This window comes from Triticum aestivum, chromosome 3B, assembly GCF_018294505.1.
Source record: "Triticum aestivum cultivar Chinese Spring chromosome 3B, IWGSC CS RefSeq v2.1, whole genome shotgun sequence".
NCBI lineage: Eukaryota > Viridiplantae > Streptophyta > Magnoliopsida > Poales > Poaceae > Triticum > Triticum aestivum.
In genome coordinates, this window is record NC_057801.1 from 828,177,496 (window position 1) to 828,196,553 (window position 19,058).

The 19,058-nt window shown below is 42.6% G+C and overlaps 2 long non-coding RNA genes and 1 pseudogene across 2 annotated transcripts; all 3 read right to left on the reverse strand.

The window, feature by feature from the left end:
- Nucleotides 1-60: 60 nt before the first annotated feature.
- On the reverse strand, nt 61-4,724 carry LOC123068052 (uncharacterized; annotated as a pseudogene).
- A 4,305-nt stretch (nt 4,725-9,029) lies between these two features.
- Nucleotides 9,030-10,827, reverse strand: LOC123066896 (uncharacterized). The gene is made up of 3 exons (XR_006431469.1): nt 10,436-10,827; nt 9,469-9,594; nt 9,030-9,167 (listed from the first exon to the last, which is right to left on the reverse strand). It is a non-coding gene; the product is annotated as an uncharacterized lncRNA (long non-coding RNA).
- A 5,671-nt stretch (nt 10,828-16,498) lies between these two features.
- Nucleotides 16,499-18,450, reverse strand: LOC123072708 (uncharacterized). Its single transcript, XR_006435327.1, has 5 exons — nt 17,898-18,450; nt 17,727-17,815; nt 17,088-17,396; nt 16,863-16,951; nt 16,499-16,771 (listed from the first exon to the last, which is right to left on the reverse strand). It is a non-coding gene; the product is annotated as an uncharacterized lncRNA (long non-coding RNA).
- Nucleotides 18,451-19,058: the final 608 nt, after the last annotated feature.

A 19,058-nucleotide genomic window follows, 5' to 3' on the forward strand; every position in this document is an offset into this window, starting at 1 on the left:
TGCAACGGGTCCGATGGATTGCACTGTGTCCCCCCCAAGCATGGCAACGTACGCACAAAATTAGGTACAATTACTGTTAAGGTCAGCCATAGGCTCAATTTCTGTTCCAACTTCCTGCCAAGCAAATAAATCACCAATGCTTAATTCTTTTTCTTTTCTTATTATGATGTCATACATCAGGCTGTGTACAGTAGAGTTAAAATAGCAGTTATATACTGCACGAGAACAGTATAAAATTCAAATGATGAGAGCAAAACATCAGGGTGGTAATGAAATAGCTACATGTTTGTACCTTCAACAATTGTATTCCTTCCTCGTAACTGAGCCTCAAGATACCCTCTAGGTACTGCAGGAATAAACACAATGTGAGTCGCCATTTCAGCTACAAAACTCAGATATTGTAACATTACTGGAACCACCAAGCAATAAGAAGCAACAAATATTTTACCTTCACTGGTTCAAATGGATACTGCATATTAATTGCCTCGAGTTCCGTCTTCCAATTTTCATTCAAGTGTCTCAACAATTCTACAAATAATCCATCCACAATATCGCAAATCTGTTTGAAGAAACAAGTTCAGCCATTGTCGTGTTTGTAAATGAAGATTTCCGCAAAAAAAAAGTGTTTGTAAATGAAGAGCACTCTACCAAACCTGCTCACCTCAAAGTAGTGCCTCATAATCTCCATTTCAGCGTCCAAACCAACAAACTCACACAGATGCCTATGTGTGTTGGAATCTTCAGCTCTAAACACATCCCCAACCTCTAAGACACGACGGAACCCACCACAGATAGCCAGCTGCTTGTGCAGCTGAGGGGATTGTGCTAAACAAGCACACTTGACATTCTTATATTCAAGTTTGAATACTGCTGCTCCACCTTCACTTGACCCTGAAATCAGCTTTGGAGTGTGGATCCCAATATCTTTTGAGGACAAATATTCTCTGAATTTTTGTAGTATCCAACAATGGTAAATATTTACTAACCAGCACAAAAAAAAAGCATCAAATGCTGCAGAAATGCATAAAAAATAAATCCGTGCAGCCTTCATAAAACAGCTTTTGTAAAAGCATATGCATTGGCTTGACAAATACATATTCAACACCGAATGATAAAGTTAAAACTCAATCCAATCATTAGTGTAATCAGATTGCAGGCATAACATTAAGATCACTGGATCGATCAGTGTCTAGAAACAACTTAAAAGACCAGCACGGTGCTGAATAAAGGCTTTTTTTGCGGGTGCGAAATAATTACAGGCTGAGGCTAAAGTTTTTTCTCTAGAACACGCACAAGGATGTGTATCATATTATTCCTATATTATAGAAGAAGAGGCAAGAGCCTATCCACATCATTACGACCAAATGCAATGACAGTCCAGCACTAAGTGCTGCTATGGTGCCTGCTCATGCACACTCCACCTAAACGACCACCCAAAAGTATCACTGAAATCCCCACGCAGCAGCCCAGCCAATGCCACGCTTTGGCCCAACGACTCAAAGGGGTCACCAGATCAGATACGTTTAATTCAGTGTCCAAGTAGAATATTTTATCTAAGCTACACAACATATTACTACATAACATGGTATGTTTAGTTCTGCAAACTCAATTCATGAATATATCACTGATAGCAGCAGTCCTAAAAGCAAGAACAAATACCAACGTTTTCAACTTGATGTTGTATACGGAAAACGGCTTGACATGCCGGTGTTCCCGGCTCAATAACTCGATAGTCTAAGCGTGTCCTGACCAACGCAGGGAAGTGGCACTCCCTTCTGCAAAACAACAAGATCCCATCAGCTGAACCCAGATATCATCATCATCGGAGAATTGGAGCAACAACAAAACTGTGTCCTCCTCCTTCATGCATTCAAAGAGGAGGCAAGCAAATGCAGATTGTACAGGCGGTTGACATACTGCTTCAGCTTTTGCAAACTCCTCCGCACTCCAGCCGGCATCCTGCGCGCTGATCGGTAGCCTCGGGTCGGCCCTGGTGATGCAGTAGAGCTTCCTCACCTGAATCTCCAGTTCTCCACCTGCCAGCCATCAAACGGGGATCAGAAAATAACAGACAGACAAAGATCAGCTACGGCAGAAAGAAACCTCTCGCACTGTGGTGTATCTGAGGGGCTTGCCGAGGAGGGCGACGGCGCCCTCCACGACGACGATCGACTCCTTGGGGAGGGACAAGGCGAAGGGCTCCATCTGGGCGCTGCCGGCGAGCACGTTTTGCACGGCCATGGTGCTCCTCATCCCCTGCCGCCGCTCCAGGAAGGCCACATTCTTGGTCTTGGACCCACGGTAGACTGCCTGGGCGTCACGCGGACCAGCACGGAGCAGCCGGCGGCGGCCTTGTCGAGGCGGCCGATCTCCGCCTACGGTTCATCGGGGACTGCCGTAGGGAGGATCTCCCCGGGGAGGACGTCGCCGTAGTTGGCCGTCGAGGGGTCGTCCTCGGCGTCGGGCTTCTGCTTCTTCTTCTCATGCTCCGGCGAGGGGTCCTTGGCGGCGGGCTTCTGCTGCGCCTGCGCGTACTTGGCCGCCTTCTCGGCCTTCCTGGCGTCCCTCTTCCGTTGCTTATTGCTGACGGTGTCTGCGGGGACGCCCGCTTCGGGGGCGGGCGGCGCTTTCTCGGGTTTGGAAGACATCATGTCGTCACCGGCGGGGAGGAAGCGAGCGGAGGAGCAACGTTGCGTGGGCGACGGCGGCGGGCTGAGGCTTAGGCGTGCTAAACAGTGTTTTTTTTAGAAAAAAGACGAAACGTTTTTTCAGATAAAACAGGGACGGCGGGTTTAATTCATAAAGACCACAGGGACCTTTTTATAAAAAAATCCGCGACGGTGAACCCGGAGACCCAATCCATGCTTTATTATTAGGGAGAGATTAAGGAAAGATAAGCAAAGTGGATCTATTTTGTCCTCTCTTTTTTTTTTGCAAACCTTCGCCTGTTGTGTGGCATATCTATGTCCTCCCATCTGCATACATGGAAATTATGTATTTTTTTCACTCTCCTCAGTCAGGTAGTCGACTTCAATAATAAGCATAGCTTTGGTGTCTAGTATGTGTGCCCTAATCAAATAACAAAGGCGTTGGTGTGCTCTAGGCGATCAAAATCAGGACTACAAAATCTAATTCACTGTAACCACAGCCATGAGGATCCAACTGTATGTAGCTCTGCTGCTCTATATATATCGTCGCCAAACAGTCCTTCTCACGAAGATATATAGAGATTGCAACCATCCAAAACAAGGCTGTTGAGAGCATCTATAGCCTGTTCAGAATCGCAATATACACTTTCCGGGAAGCGGTTGTAGAAGAAGAATCGCATCACACAAGGCTCGTAATGCCTCCCTATGCATCTGAATGATGCGTGTTGGACTAGCATTCTCCTGCTGTCTCCGGTGACATCTCAGTGAGTTCCTGATAGAGCAAGATCAATGTTGAATTATTGTCATTTCATAACGCTACTAGAGATGCTTACACATAGCCCGGACGCTTAGCTCTTCCTTGTTATATTGGCTTTAAGTAACAATAGAATGAATGGAGGGTTATATTACGTACGTGTTTACCTTAGTTGGGGCCATGGCATACCAGGGCACGAGCCAGGTGCACTTCTTCTCTCTCCAACCTTGAGGTAGCTGTTTAATGAACTCAACCTTGTTCATTATGAGGTTGTACCTAAACACGCCGTATTTCTCATGCGGGGAGGCATCATGAGAGTGGTAGACAAAGTAGGCGCAGCCGCCATTGTGGTCGCCTAGCACAGAGGCGTCTACGGCAAAACTGTTGGGTGACCCCAAAAACAGCACGCGGTCTGCCAAGCTACGGCCATGCTTTCTCACCCATCGTGTCTTCTCCGGCGCCGAGCCCACCTTCTCTAGGGCGTGCACGGTCATACAGTGTGGGTGAGATCGAGCCATCCCGCCGCTCCCATTGTTATTCGTATGGAGCATGATCTTGATTTGGATGGAGGCCAATAAAAGCTCCCTGCGGGACTCCAGGATGTAGCTGTCCTGCAACAACATCTGCGGCTTTGGAACTCGCCTGAGCAAGTCGCCCACATCATCGCTGCTGTCTGGCGTGGCATCATGCCAGATGCTAGCCTCAACTGTGAACAAGATCCTGCCACCGTGGTACGCTGCACAGAACCCTCCGGGTCTCCTCAAATTCTCAAGGGTCCTCTTCACGAAAGTCCACTCAGCATCGCCCAGGCGCAGGAGCGCCGCCATGAACCTGGCACTGAATCCGTCTCCGTCAAAGGTTGAGACTGCGCTATATAGAAAGATGGCACCGTCGCCATAAACCCCACCGTGGAGGCTCTTGTCCTCCCACTGGGCTTCAACATAGAACGCAAGCGGCAAGAGAGGCAGATGGGTGACAGTTCCGGTGAGAGGGCCGTGGATGCTAGGGCGGAGGTGTTCGATGGTGAGGTACCGGATGGTGCGGGGGTCGGCGGTGGATAACCAGATCCTCTTCTCGGCCCTGGCTGCGGACGGCGGGGTGTCGTAGCAGAAGTTGGAGAATGCAGACCAGAACTTGAGCGGGACGAAGTCTTTGTGCGGCACGGCGAGGAGCCATGGCGGGGAGGACTGGCCGGGAGTTGATGAGTCACGCCATGGCTTGCAGACGGCTTGGAAACGGAAAAAGTCGGCGGCGTCGGGAAGACGGCCAGAGATGTCGCGGAGCAGGTCTGTTGGGAGGTCCGGCCACCTGGACCCCTCCATGGCGGCGAGATCGATTTCCTTTTAGAGGGAAGGAGCGGATACGCAGATGGGATCGACACGAGGGGAGTACTACGTCTTTTTTATTTTTTTGATTGAGGAACACGAGGAAAGTACTACGTTGTTGCATATATGGTGCTAGCTACATAGGCACGTAGGTTTCACTAGCAAATATGCCCATGCGTTGCAACGGAAGACAAAAAATTATGGCTAACCAAATGAGTATGACTCAGTATCCTGATATATGAGCGTACTCTATTCTAACACAGTGGCTCACCATGTTGCCATTTTTTTCTCACCCTAGCCGATGATGGTCGCGATGTCCACATGATCACAATGCATTCGACGTGGTAAATCCCAAGGCTATGAGTTTGTCAGTGCATGCCACACTTGTCATTATGTTGCGCAAGGGAATGTTTGAAATTTTAAAATCAAATCTCGTTGACCACGAACTACTCCCAACGCCAAGACATATGAAGACTTCCAAAAAACTAATTAAATCCTAGACATAAAATACTTTTGATCAGTGAACAGTTTTCGGAATCAACAAACATTTTCTTTTTAAATTTTTTATTTTCTCAAAAGAATCATGAACATTAGTTTTGTTTACAAAAAACTAAATGCATGAACCAGTTTCGAATTCATTAAATTGACTCAATAAACATTTTTTGAGTCGATGAACTTTTTTTAAATTGGAGAAAATTTTAAAAAACAATTTTTTTGTGAACATTTTCTAAAATGTCATGGAATTTTTTTCAGATTCCTGAATATGTTTTCAATACACAGTCATTTTTTCAAAATGATGAACATGATTTTCTTTTCCAACCATTTTTTTCAAATTGTGATTTTTTTATAATTTTGTGAACATTTTAGCAAAACCACCAACATTTTTTGAATCTGTAGTTTTTATGGTTTCTCAAAGATTTTTTTTAAAGTCACAACTTTGGAATATTGAAATCCCGAATTAATTTAAAGAAGAAAGAAGAAAGAAAACAGAATGCGAAAAGAAAAGACAAAAAAGTAAAATGAAAAAAATGCGTGAGAAAAGAAAGATAAAAAAGATGTGGAAGGTGGGGATCAAACCCTAGTCTCACCGCTGGAGGAGCGATCTCACAACCACTCGGCCACCCATAGTTCCATGAATTCAAACTGTCGCGGCCCTATAAAACAACCAAGGGGGCGGCGATTTTTGTCCGAAAAACTGAATCGTTTTCCCACTTACGGGTGGCATTGGTGGGTAATTTTTACCAATTTGGAGGGTAATTATAATGACGGACGACAGAAACCCAATTTGCTTTATTAGTACTAGTACAAATACCCGTGCATTGCACCGGGCAAAAAAAGGCACCACCAGCTTCATGCACCATTGTGCATCTTTTTTATATTTAATTTTAATAAATGTTCATAATAAGGTTAACCGTGAAAAATCCTTATTTTAATAAAATTTAACATTTTCATAAAAATTGGAACACTTTTTAAGAATAGTTAACGCTTTTATGAAAATTTGAACATTTCTCTAAAAAAGAATATTTTTTACGGGAAAAAGATTTTTTTTAATAGATGTTTTTTATGAAAAGAATCTTTTGTTTTTGGTTGTACATTTCTAGATGGACTTTGTTTTAGTAAAAAATGGAACTTTTTTGGGAATTTTTAAGTTTTGTAGAAAATGCGAACATATTTTTTTAAACAAAGATAGTGTGAACATATGTAAAACCGTGAACATTTTAAAGCTATTTTTATTGTGTTAAAAAATTACAGATATTTTTATAGCATCTTTGTTAGGCAATTTTTACGTATGGTTGTTTAATTGGGAAGATTTTTTTTTAACTATTTGGGCTTGGCCCAAACAAAGCACTTGACGTTAACTTTTATTAAAATATGGACGCACGAACTCATCTTCCTTATCGTTACCCATTCTTAAGTCTCCCTTGTCAAAGTGCTCTGCGCCGCCGCCACGTCGTGTCTACCTCCTATATCGAGATGGGCCTATCCCTTCCTCTCATGGTGCGCCGTAATGGAGAGTTCCCCATGGGGCTGGGAGGGGGAGAGGCGGGGCGAGCAGTCTCTGTTTGGTGCCGCCTACTAGCTGCGGTCAGAGTTGACCAATTGTTTCGTCCAAGCAGCACATATGACCATGGATGTGAATGAAAACATTAAAAGGCGACAATACTATGTTTTGCTGAATAATACGCCACCGCAATCATGGAAGTCCAGTTAACGATTTTAATTGAAACTTAAACCATTATTGAATATATGCACACAACACCCATAAGAAGATCTTTGGACGACAGTGAGATCGAGCCATCCATGCATAGAATCAAACTGCAACAGACCGTTTGATTAGAATCATGCAGTGATCAGCAGCATAAACTATCATCCATAGAGTAGTTTTAGAGCAAATAAACTGCAACTTTCTGGAATATAACAATAATAAAAGCACCACAGTAGCAACGAAAGGGTTTGATTTCAGTCAAGGAATATAGCATTACATCAATAGCAAAACATGGTGATATTTGTGGAAATAAAATAATAAGAGCACTGCAACTGCTAGTAAAAGTAATATTATCCAACATGATCATTTGAACCAGCACATAGGACCACCATCAACCACAACATACTGTTAAAGAGTACATGTCTAAATTTTATGAAAGCTAGAAACTGAAAGTCATTTACAGCCAACAATTTGTAATTGACCCTACTGGTCTACATCCAATGAATTATGAGACACCATTTCATTTCCTACATATCCTGTTTTTTCAAACTTCAGAAAAGCCCTGTTTTGACAGAATGGAAGTTAGCACGACCAAGTAAATCAAACTTGAAAAAAGAATAAAGTTTCGAGATGAGCTTACATTATCAATTTGCACAAATGTATGTCATATCTTTTCTTACAGATTCGTATTGGAGAATAAAGTTGTCCCCGAATCAACAAAATGTTCATATTACTCTACAAAGACCATCATTTTTTGTTAATATGAAACCTTATGAATCGTATTTCCTTAAATATGTACGTCTTCCAGCCGCGCGTCACCACCTCTCTTCCGTCCATTTGAGAAGCTTCGCCATTCACCACGACGCAGCTGAGCCGTCGCCATCTATTTCTTTGCAAAGTTCGATAGATAGATTAGATAGATAGATAGTGCACTAAAAGAGAACAAATTCATAAGAAAAGTAATGTATACACCTAATATCCCAACTCCCAAGAATCAAACTGTGGTAAAACAAAACTAATACTCCCTCCGTAAACTAATATAAGAGTGTTTAGATCACTAAATTAGTAATCTAAATGCTCTTATATTAGTTTACGGAGGGAGTACATACCATGGCTATCCAACAGCACAGAGTAGTGACAAATCTGAACCGGGTCCCCTTCCCTTAGGATATGATATACCTTCAGGCCGATTAACTCTAGGTGTTCTATGAATTCTGAAAGTCTGAATCAACTCATGTGCAACTTTTGACGATGGTGCAAATGGAGAGGCATTACAAGATTGGATCCTTATCCTGCTATATAACTGTAGTACAGTTAAAGCAAATAAGCTAAGAAATTGGACAGAAGGATGAAGGTGCACCACACCATCCAATTCTAAAAAGGTGGCGGCTAATGGTCTTCCTTGTTGAATCCATAAGGACTATGCTTTTCTATCCTTGAACTAAGCTGAAACTCGAGCTCTAAAATCTGAACGAAAAAACTTGATTTCTTGGAAGGAGGGTCACTGCTCCAAATCGTGTTGCCTCGCCCGTGCATCACCGAAGCTGGGGCACACATTGGAGCAGTGGCATTTGCGACGCCCAGCAGCGGGGTCACATCTCATCCCCATCAGCTCAAATCAAAACAGAACCCAAATTAGCCCAAACAGTTAGAAGACTTATTTAAACCGTACATGGTGCACTCAGACATAAGAGAAGACCCAAGCAGAGCGATCAAGCCATGCAATTCAAGTTATTAAAATACTAATTAGTTATTGTATCTGGACGGACAGTCTTATGTAAAACGTTTAAATAACACGTAGTAGTTTGCAAGGAGCATATACATACTATTTTTCAAATGGGGTGTATACAAGTATACAACTGATACTACTTGAACTGAAAACATCAGAGAGCATGTTTTAATTCATTCATGATCTCTGCATTTTATTTAGAAACAAGCAGGCGCCAAGATACTCACATAGAGAGCAGAATCCTCTCTTTCACAGTACTATTGTTTCATCTAGCTCTAACATATCCTCTCTTTCTCCCTTTTAGTAAGTAGTATAGTTGATGCTATACAGACTTAAGAAGTAAGTAGTTAATGACAGATACAAATCGATGACACTGTAGTATGTACCTCAGGTCAGACGAAGTTTCAGCGGATAGTAGAGTATGTGCAGACAGATTTCCGGCAAAGTCGGCGGTGTACAGCCACGGCGCTGTCGGAAACTTGAGGCGTGACCATGAGCCAAATAACTGCAGATTATCCCAGAGAGTTAGAACACGAAAAACTATTTGACCTTGCAATAGAATAGAAAGGGTTCGGCGATGTGCACATCTCTCTCTGCTCATGACCTCTGCATTTTATACAGAAACAAGAATGCACCAAGATACTCACATAGAAAGCAGAATCCTCTGTTTCACAGGGCTATTGTTTCATCTATCTCTAACATATCATCTCTTTCTCCCTTTTAATAAGTAGTATAGTTGACGACATACATACTTAAGAAATAAGTAGTTGATGACAGATACAAATTGATGACACTGTAGTATGTACCTCAGGTCAGACAAAGTTTCGGCGGACAGTAGAGTATGTGCAGACGGATTTCCGGCGAAGTCGACGGTGTACAGCCACGGCGCTGTTGGAAACTTGAGGCGCGACGATGAACCAAATAACTGCAGACTATCCCAAAGAGTTAGAACACGAAAAACTATTTGACCTTGCAATAGAATCGAAAGGGTTCGGTGATGTGCATGGTCATATGCATGAAAGCATCGAATTTGTTTACATGTAACATCAGCAGTATATACATGTAGTTGCCTCCAAAATTGACCATATGAGCTTTCAAATGAAAGGACAAAAATGAAAAAGGAACATATAAGAAATGTGAGTTATATAGTATTTTATTACCAACATGGCATCACTCAAAAGATAATACTTGTCAAAGAACAGCTTGATCAGGCACAAAGACCCAGACATGTGAAAGAGAAGGGAATCAACACATAAAATTTAACCTGAATCTACCTCAACCATGAGCAAGTACGAGCACTGCTCCTTGCCTTGAGTAAGTGCTTGCTCTGGTTTAGTTTGCCCCAGCACAACAGAGATCAATTCCCTGGATGGCATAGATTTAATATACTTTCTCCTCCTAGTACTAAAAATAGGACTACATGGCTTCCTAGCGAGTTAAAGCTAACAGAGATCAGAGAGCAAACTAATTTCACCAATTTATCACTGTAATCTCTATTGAATGCAACACTTTGCCACATCTTGTATTATCTATATGGCATTGCTAAAGTGATTCTAATCTGAAAAAAGAATAAAAAAATCCAACTTTGCCATGTTGAACAGCATCCGTAGTATTGCATGATGTAGTGACCCAAAATTAGTAGCACTATAATTGGATGGTTCAAACTCATGTGCCAGATGTCCTAAAAGTTCAGACTTGTATTCACAAAATAAGGAAATTCAACAATATATCTTCAAATGTAACTATGGATGGATTGAACAACCAAATTGCTACCTGATAGAGCAAAATTCCATATGCTTTCTGTTTTTTAAACCGAGTTCGAGGTGGATTCCATATTCTAACTGCACTTTACGGGAATGGATCTACAATCATATTAAGAGATTCTTTCATCTTGAGCTGGTGCTTCAGCTGTTGGAACACTTAAGCTCAGATCTTCAGTATGATTTTCTTTAAGTGTAGGATCGAACAAAACCTACATGATAGATTGCTTACATTTATTAATAATCAATCAAGCAATTTTCTTGCACGGATAACACTATGTCATGAAATGTATTGCTGCTATATTTTCGTTCAGTTTTTGTAATAAGATAAAGTACTTAAATGATCTGCCAAGGAATAAACCAAATCAACAGCGACTCTATGGTCTAATTATCAGCTCTACACTATTAATAATACAAATAGAACTCTGGTACTAATTCTACAGAAAAGATACACCAAATACATTATCAGTCAGGTTCAGTACCAAGACCATTTTAGACACCAAAACATATTTATCGTATAGCGATATAGCTGCAGGTGTAAAGCGTGAAAATTCTCGATGGTACAAACTTTAAGCTGACAAATTGTCGATGCAATGTAGGTGCCAAATAAGTGTTGGCGTCATACCACAGTGCACTGACACAAAGCATAAAAGGAGAATAACATATTAACATTTCATTGTTGTACCAAAGAACAGACCATAGCTTCACAGCTAAGATTAATGCAGTAGTAGCACTACAATGACTTGTCAATAGTGACCTCGCACACACTGGCATTTTTACTGTAACTATTTTATGAGCTTGCAAATAAAAGCACAAAAATGAGAAGGGAACAAAAATGAAAATAGCACATATATACACTATTTATGTTTTGAAGGATATCAGTTCACAAATAAAAAATATATCTGTTCATGGACTATTTGGCGCAGTAGCAGAATTTTGTTAAAAAAATGGACTTGTGCTAATGGGAGAGATAGAGAGCAAATGGGGATTGCTTGCCCTATCTTGGTGCAGCAGAGGCGTCATCCGAGGTGAGGAGGTGCTGCTGGCTAGGGTTCCTTCCTGCCCTTGACGGCAGCGAGCGTGGTGGATGGGGAAATCCCATGGCGTGCTCCATCTGCATCTGCAACAGAGGATATGAAGAGAAGGTGAGATGTAGGGGTGGAGGATCCCGGCCAAGAAAGGGAAGGAGGGATGAACCTGGGGCCGCCGGAGACGCGCCGGCGAAGCACTGCCCGAAACCCTAGCCACGGGGGTGTGGTTGCGAGCGGGCAGTAGAGGCCGGGAGCGGAGAATCTGGACGGAGGGGAGGGAGGCGCGGAGCTTGGGGGGCTCGGGGGCGTGCTGTGCGGCGCTGGAGCTCGCCGAAAGCGGCCGGCGTGGGCGGCGGCGGCGGCGACGACTTCATGGGCGAGAGGGAGGAGGTGAGCCCGTGCGTGTGTGGTTGTGTTTTTTTTTCTTTACAAATCTGCTCAGACCGCGCGTTGAATACTCTGAACGCCAGGGTGTTTTGTGCAAAAACAAAATGTTTTCTCAGATATCCACTTAAGATAGGACTGCGGGTTGAATTTTCACAAATAAAGGGGCTTTTCTGCAAAATCACTGACGACGTACGACCAGAAGCGATAAGCGCTTTATTAATAGGGAAAGATTGCACATGCATTGGAGGGTAATTATTTGACGGACGACAGATATATATACTAGTATGTATGCACGTGCAATGCACGTTTTAACTTTATGGGGTGAGTTTTGGTAGGGAAAAACATAGACTTACTGATTGATTCAAAGCAAAAAATTCTTGATTTATAGATGCTAAATTAAATATATTATAAAGAAAGTATGAATTAATATATGCAATCCCCACAATTTGATAATAAAGAATCCTGCAAAAAATGTTAATAAAGAAAGGAATTAAAAATGAATTTAACTTTACTTTATGTTTCTCCCTCAAAACCATTTTTTAGGCTCAACTCGCTGCCAACCTCAAGCTACAACATGTCTGGCCCAAAGAGGAAGTAGTTTGGGCCACATCTCTTGAGAAGTATCAGGCGGTTCATTCTAGAACATGATAGATGCAACAACCATGCACTGTTCAATGCGAATCCCACTATTTTCAGCCGTTGGATCTAGGACATAAACGGTTAGGATTGATTGTCCGCTCCTATTCAAAACTCGTACACTATATAGTAGTATAAATATATGCAAAAATGCCCGTGCGTTGCAACGGGAAAAAAAATAGTGTTTATCACCAAAATTAATTGGAATTTTTTTCTTTGGCGGAACGCATATGCTTTACCATAGAACAAGCACCAGAGCTGGAGTCAGTTTCGTTCGTTGCGGACTATAACGCAAGTGGGTGCAACGAGTCAGGCTTCTTCGTAGAGGCATGGGCTTAGGTGGACACCTTGGCATGCCATCACCCATGCATATGTGTTTCATGAGTGTGACGACGAGCTAGTCGGGCATGTCGATTGTGAAACTGTGAGCCGCTTCTCGTCTCCTACCTCATCGGTTTACAGTATATACAAATACATCATATGTCTTCGGATAATGGTCGACAACTCCTTGGAGTAAGAATTTAACCATGGTGAGATCGCCACAATCCTATGATAGCAACCTGGGAAGGTGTAGCCCAAACATTCACGTCCTCGACGTTCTGGATACCACTAATGATAAAAAAACTGCTAAAATAAGTCTAGGAACTGCAGTGTTATGAATTTAGAAGCATCACCTCCTCTATGTTGTTATGAATTTTGCTTTTGCTAGCCCACCACCGCTGCATGACGGATATAATCCAACTTCGACCCAATTCAGGTCTCCCTTTATCTGTACACCATTAGCCACCAGGGATCAACGCCAATTTTATGATCTGTTTTAAATATAGATTTTCGTTTATTCATGATAGCACATATGCCCGTGAGTTGCAACGGGGAAGAAAGTTGAGGTCTCCACCAAATACCCATCGCATGTCGAGGTATAAAAGAAATGCATACCATGCTTTAAGAAAAAAAATCATCGCACTTTTATAGTGAGTCACTTATTCATGTTGGCACTTTTAATGTTCGCAACATCGTTCTCTCATCGATGATGGTAAGGTTTTTGGCATCCACAATTAATTTTTTATTGTGAAGCCGCATTCATGTACTTCGATGGCACTTCCTTCAGCTTCGCACTATCATCATATGAAAGAGTAGTGGTGCATTGAATGTGAATTTTTTATAGAGATTTTTTTAAAATATTCGAATGAAGCCTTTTTTGCTATGTTAATTTTTTTGGAGAAGATTGGTTGTTTGGTTTGCAAGGTTATATTCCATTCTCTTTCTTGTTTTTTTGCATAATTTGGACTTGATCCAAATACAAGCATTTCACGTAGACATCGGATAGGCTCTTTCTTTAAAAAAGACACACACGTTGAGAGACCAGAACCGCACGCATACATCTCTTCTGTTCATCAATTTCAAGCTCCCTGCAACAGATTTATTTTTCTATGTTTTCTCTCTCCCTTCACTTTGAACAGAAAAAGAACTATTTTCTCTATTGTCTCGAGTAAACCGCCGCTGGCCAGAGACCCCATACGCCTCGTCATTGTAGTGAGGCCGCGTTTCAAAGCTCTACCCTATTCTCTAAAAAAATGAACATAGCCGAGCAGCCACGTTACAACCTGCAAGCTTCTTCCTTGCTCTAGCTTTCTCTACAACCGAGCAGCGCAGCCAGTGCCCGAGCACCTCCTGTCCGGCCCTCACGCCCGAGCGCCCTGCCGTTTAGATCGGTGCGCTACGGATCAACGCGTCACCCCCACCTTCTCCTCCTTCCTCCGCTCCTTTGTCTGCTGACTCCTCGCCGTCCTGGTCGAGCAGCTTGACGGGATCGAGCAGAAGCCGCTGTCCCTGCGTCGCGCCTGTGCTCGCTTGGAGCCGTCCTATCTCCATTCATGTCCTCCATCTGCACATCTGCAAGCTAGCCTACCGGAGACTGGATTTACACTTCCTTATTTCTGTTAATCTCCTTCAAGGCCCAACGTGCATGCATGTATGACTTGCTTTCTTTGCTTCCTTTTCTCAGCCTTTGCTTATTGATTCCGAGACAGCTCCTTGATAACAGGGGCACTGAAAGGCCTATATAAATTAGTAGGATTGAATTTAAGGACGCGAGGTGGGAATAATAATATATGAAACAAACTTTTCTTCTTAGCAAAGCACTGAGCCAACTCAGTTGGTTCCGGCAATAGCTACGCGAAGATGAGGTCGTGAGTTCAATTCCAGGTAGCATCTAATATTTTTGCCAGGCCCTTTATTTATGTTGGCTAGATTAGTTGGGCCACAGCCCAAGCTACGGAAGTCGCAAGTATCAAAATTTAGTATCACCTCGAATATGTTTAAAATTTAAACTGAAAGCATAAAATCACGGAAAGAAGCGCATTGTGACGGTGAACCCGGAGACCCAATCCGTGCTTTATTATTACTAGCAAAAAGACCCGTGCGTTGCAACGGGAGAAAAATGTTCAATTTGTATGTAAAATTGTAAAATTTATGTAAAAATGTTCAATGTATATTCTTCTAAAAATACAACGTATATCAAAAATAAATAAACGTTTGGAATTGCAAAATTTGTTCAAGTTTCAAAATTTTGTTTGAATTTTCGATATTTATCCACGATTTTAAAAATCTATTCATATTCAAATATTTTAAGGAAAATCGTCCACACTTATTTCCAAGAATTGTTGAAAGTATTTAAGAAAAATAAATAGACCTGTCGCTAAACTACTTTAATTCGGGCGCTGCAATTTGAGCATTATCAACAGCTAGCTCATGTGGTTGGCGTCCCTGCTACCTAGCGTGAGGTCGCGAGCTCGAACCCATCAAGTGTGGTTTTGTTTTTCGTGCTATTTTCATGTTCTCGTTTCCTGGTTATGGGCCGGCCCGATTACGTACGCGAGGTTTCAGCCAAAGCTCGACTGTTAGACCTCTCGGAATAGTACCACCTGGGATTTTGATTTTGTCTACACGAATTGTAAAAGCGTATTACGACATGAGAAGAAAGCGTATTGTGACGGTGAACCCGGAGACCTAATCCGTGCTTTATTATTAGGGAGAGACTAGCACACATTGCCCGTGCGTTGCAACGGGAGAAAAAAAATCCAAATGCCCCCAATAAACATCAAAACATGTTCAAGACCCCACAGTTCTTTGAAAGTGGGAACATGAGTGAAACGGGGTGGATAGGGGATATAAGATCAACAAGTAGAAAAACATTCCTTGTTTTACTATCATTCCTAACAAAATGATCTATAGATAAAATTGTACAGTATTCTAAATAAGTGTATAGCTACAAAGAAAATGATCATATATAGTAGAATGTGTACATTATCTAGCCAACCATTTTGTAATGATATGTTCACAAACTTTAGTTGTATTATTATTATTACTGGCTCGTGTATCATTCTCTCCCATAGAAATCATACAACAAAAAGCTTGAGAACGCAAATGACCAACATACTCTGAATCAGTTCTCATACACACACTCTATAATATAAAATCAGACCATATATTTTGTAATGAAGCTATCTATAACATTGTAATGGGATTAAAATTAGCTAGCTAGTATCGTATGTCTGCAAACTTGTCATCTTAATTATGCAAAAACAAAAAATCTGAAGCTAGCGGAGCATAAATGGTTTGGTGCCCCTTGGGTTGTTTTCTTGTCCTAACATAACATGGAGGATGTACCAAGGGTTCAGCATTGAGCTTTGATTTACCTCCATTATCCCCGTGATACTGGTGTTTGTGATGAACTAAATAGATAATTTGTTGTGCTGAGATGATTCATGATGGATAGATAAGATGATCTTCGCAACAACTACCATCATGCATGAGCATGGGTAACATCCAAAATTTCCCAAAGCAGCCATGTTTTTATGTCTATTCTGTTGCTTATTTCCCTCTGAAAATTGACAAAATCCACACTTCTAGTCATATATCCCTATGAAAATCTATTTAACATACACAAATCTGCTTTTGGAGTAATAAATTATAACCCATAAATAAGAAAAAAATAACTTAATTAGTTTTACCAATCTACATAACAAAATTTGATTTATCCATTACCGATTAACTGTAACAACACAGAAAATCAAGTCGCACACTCACACCTCAAATCTTGAGGCATACGCAGTCTGTTGAAGCCTCAAACATAGAACCATGTCATGTGAACTTCCAATAGAAAATTAGGACTCCATTTGCCTGTTTGATCCTTACCAGTTTATTAGTTCCGTATCTGTCAATTTCATGATCTTCCACAATGCTTCCAACCGCTTCATAACTCCTGTCGGTCCCTCGAGATGGAAATTTTCACGCTGAGATGCAACAGAATTTATATCATGCATTAAGTCATGCAAAAATACCAACTAACATATGCCAGTATGGTTTGACATAGATACAAATTACCATCCTTCTCAGTAGCATCTCAAAACACCAAAAGGCATCTGGATCATCCTCGTATAGAACAACAAAAGGGGAAACCAGATCGCTCATACCTACACTCAACTTGTACCATTTAGGCAGTATAAATAATTAAAGCAAAATGATGCAATGCTCCATTGAAATGCAAACCTTGACAGTATCCAGGGGAGGGATCAACCCGTGCATAAAATGGAAGTATATCTGACAAACCTTCAGCCGCCGCTTGAACCCCGCAGGTCGCCGCCCATGGAGCCGCTCGTCGCCAGCCCCTCTAGAATCGCCAGATCCAGCCGCCTCCGCTCCATTACCGGTGCCGGGCCTCGCGAGCTCCTCCCCTCGTCCTCCTACATCGACCCAAGCCGCCATGGACGGCCGCTGTGTCCGCGTTGACTGCGGACGAACGCGCGCGTCCGACGCATATGGCCCTGCCTCCGCGCCTCCCCTCCTGCTCCTCTCGTCCGCCATGTGCTCGCCGTCGTCGTCCTGCTCCCGATCAGATAGGGAGCGCCGCCGCTCGATCTGCAGCACAAAAAGAATATCGAACAGTTTTTTCTTAACTCAAATATAGTTCACGCGGGTTAATTTATTGTTTCATGTGCACATATTGATCAAATAAATTCTTCCAATCTAGTTAATTGTACTGCTGGATTTTGGTGGTCATTCTGAATGTGCAGATTTGTTGTGAGAATCTGTGAACTAATATGGATCTGTTGACGAACTATAACTTAGCACTATATCTAGTTCTTGCCATCAGTTTTATTTTGGTCATCCAAGTGGATATATACACCAGTCATGCAGCCACAGTCTGCACTATTTGGTTAATGAGAACGGGAGGAGCACAACACTGACCCCATCGCTTATCTAAGCCAGCTTCAGGACCACCATGGCCACCTACACCGAGCACCATATCACGTCCCCGAGCTTAGTTGTCGATTCATCTACACCAACCCAATCACCACAAACAGGGATACAATCAGATTTAATAAGAGATAGCTCCATGACCATAAGGAAAGCACGAACCGTGGGAGAAGCCCATAGGCGGCCGCGCTGGAGCACATCCGGTCGTCCGCGTATCCAAGAGCTAATCGGGGCAAGGTGGTCGATGTTGGGCGACTGCAGCGACGGCCATGTAACCGGGACGCGAGGAAGAAGGAATCGGTAGGCGGTGTGAAGCCCTCGTCCTCCGGTGTGTAGTCCGATCTGTCCCCGTCATCCCCGTCCCCTCCTCCGCCGCCTCCACCTCCCTCTCGTACTCCTACTGGCTCCTCTGCCGCCTCCACCTTCCTCTCCTCCTCCTCCTACCAGCTCCTCCGCTGTCTCCACCACCCTCTCCTCGTCCTACCACCTGTTGCCCGTGGCGGCGCGGAGTGTGCCGAGCAGCCCGTCGCAGTCGGCGGCACGCGCTCGAGACGGCCGGCGCGATCCCGGAGCGCGGCGGCCTGGGCCTCGGCGTCGGCAAGCTGCACGCGGAGGACTCGGAGACACGGGGAGGAGGGCGCGACGGACGATGCGGGCCGGCGGTGGGGAGGCGGCGGATCCAGATGGGGGTGCGAGGTGTGGTCGATTGACTCGGGGTGGGTTTTTTTTTGTCAAGCGTGTCCACGCGTGGGGCAGAAATCCAAAACGTTTTTTCCACGTGTGGACTACGGGATCAATTATTAAAAATCAAAGGGAGGTTTTCGGAAAAACATCACGACGGTGAACCCGGAGACCCAATCCGTGCTTTATTATTAGGAAGAGATTATTATATATATATATATATATATATATATATATATATATATATATATATATATATATAGGGAAAATCCATCCTACCACCCGGTGGTAGTTACCCCACATGTCTCATATATTACCATATGGTACTATATATACAATTTTATTGTTTTAAATATATTTATATACTATATCTAAGATATTTTAAAGCAAGTTACATGAAAAAATTGTATATGAGTCCATAGTTTTTGTTATATTTGTAAAATACGTACATATTTGTACGTAAAAAAGAGCATACTCAAAAAATGGTACATACTACGTAAAAATTAGTATATATACTACCTAATCATTGTTATATACTACATACTACACGTACATACTCTCGGTTTCGATAGATACTACATACAATATACAAAACGCAAGTGGTGGTAACTACCACTGCTTGTAGGAAACATTATATTTGAG